The following is a 1804-nucleotide window of genomic DNA, read 5'->3' as shown; positions in this document are numbered from 1 at the left end:
GAAATATACCTGAAACTTCCTATAGTCATTCACTTTATTTTAATCTATCTCAACTTCCTTTTGCATGCGCATTTTCCAGTCGAATTGATAAATGCCGGAACAGTCATTATTAGCGAGGAAGAAGCCAGTGCATTTTAAGGTAGTCTGTTATGTTTGGTTTGTTGCAGTAGCTGAACAATATTTACTGTCATTTTATAAGTGCATTTTAAAAATTATTTTAAAAAGGGGGGGAAGCACGTTCCATTTGTGAATGTTCTTATTTGTCTCTTATTTGACTCTTGAGACCTTAACCAAACACATCAGTGATAATGAACCTTTATCTTTCATGATGGCCTCTTTAGCTGTACCTATAAACTCTTGCAAGTATCTGGTTTTCTCTTAATTGTTTTAGGTTTTGTATACTTAAGTAGAACGGATCCTTGGGGAAAAACAAAAGTGAAATTAATAACTGAAACCTCTGCAAGCTACCTACGGCTCTGAGACTCATGATGTTCTAAGTAGATGGGTTATTTGAGAAGCCATCAGGATTCCAAGTGATTTTAAATGCTTCACTCATCAATCTGGCACAGATTTCCTTGTTTTCTTGTAAGCCTAATTGAAATTGTTTAATTTGCCAGATGTTCCCCGAGATATTTTCATTCCATCTTCCTGAATGTCTTTCTGCTTGTACCACTTAACAGATTAGTTTTCAATCCGTTTCTCTGCCATGCTTGTTTACCCAGATAACCAATGTTAAAGATCTATGATTTGACCCCTTCATATTCTTATACTTTATTCTTAATGTGTTCCTTTTCCCAGCATGCAGGAAACAATTCACCTAGGCATGGATGCAAGTTCATGAGAACAGGAGCACATCACAAATCCTGCAACAGTCTATTTTTGCCTTCCTCTAAGGGCACGGGATAAGATAGTGAGGTCTGATAAGATGATTACGTTAAGAGTCTACGGCTGGTTAGGCACTTACATGTGAGGTCCCCAGGGAAAACACTACTCCACAGGTTGTTTTGCTGGCAGCACTCCTATGATATAGTACTGGGAGAACTGTAATTTTCAGCCTGCCTATGACTTTTGGGGATCTACAGACTACTTGCGGATAGTCTGAAAAAGTAACCTCCCCTTTCCAAGTGTGTTATTAATGATATCGATACTCCTTCCCCCCAGGCTGGGGTGTATTAATCACAGGGAGATAGATAGAAATTCTGGTAGACAGTTCCAGTTATCCTAAGCTCGAGGTTTGCTATCTAGCTGGAGGATGTAGCAAAACGGAGTAGGCTGTAGCTCCCCAGTCCACTTCTGGTGTGAAGCCAGACAGACAAGGATGCATTTGGGGCCTCAGTGGCCCCCAGGTGCTCCAGGGCAAACATTTGCTGCTGGGCAGAAGCTGATGAGGGGGACCAGCACAGTTTTGAGCTCTTCAGTTACTTCCTAAATGACTGACCAGAAGGAGCCTTCCCCAGGGTTTGCTCGTGTAAAAGATGAGCGTGGTTTCCCTCAGCGTTCCCTCCACAGCCTTCTCTCTCGGGCTGTGGTCTATTGCGTTGTAAGACTTTGGGCCCACAACGCCTTGGTCTGTCACCGTTACTTGGCCTGTCTTCGCAGAAATAAAGCTCTGGCGCCCCTCTGCTTTCCGTCTGCAGGCGCTGATTTCTAAGCGAGCTTCAACACGCCTTTGAAGGCTGTGCTCTGTGTGGGGGTGCTGAGGCGCCCTGTTTCCCCTGCTCCCCCCTCCGTGCCCCACAGGGGTAACCGCGCTTTTTTACACCCTCCGTAACGCCCGCCGTGCGCAGACGACAACGACCCCTCC

Source organism: Egretta garzetta, unplaced genomic scaffold (genome assembly GCF_000687185.1).
Source record: "Egretta garzetta isolate BGI_Z169 unplaced genomic scaffold, ASM68718v1 scaffold775, whole genome shotgun sequence".
In the NCBI taxonomy this organism is placed as follows: Eukaryota; Metazoa; Chordata; class Aves; order Pelecaniformes; family Ardeidae; genus Egretta; species Egretta garzetta.
This window is presented reverse-complemented; position numbering follows the sequence as displayed.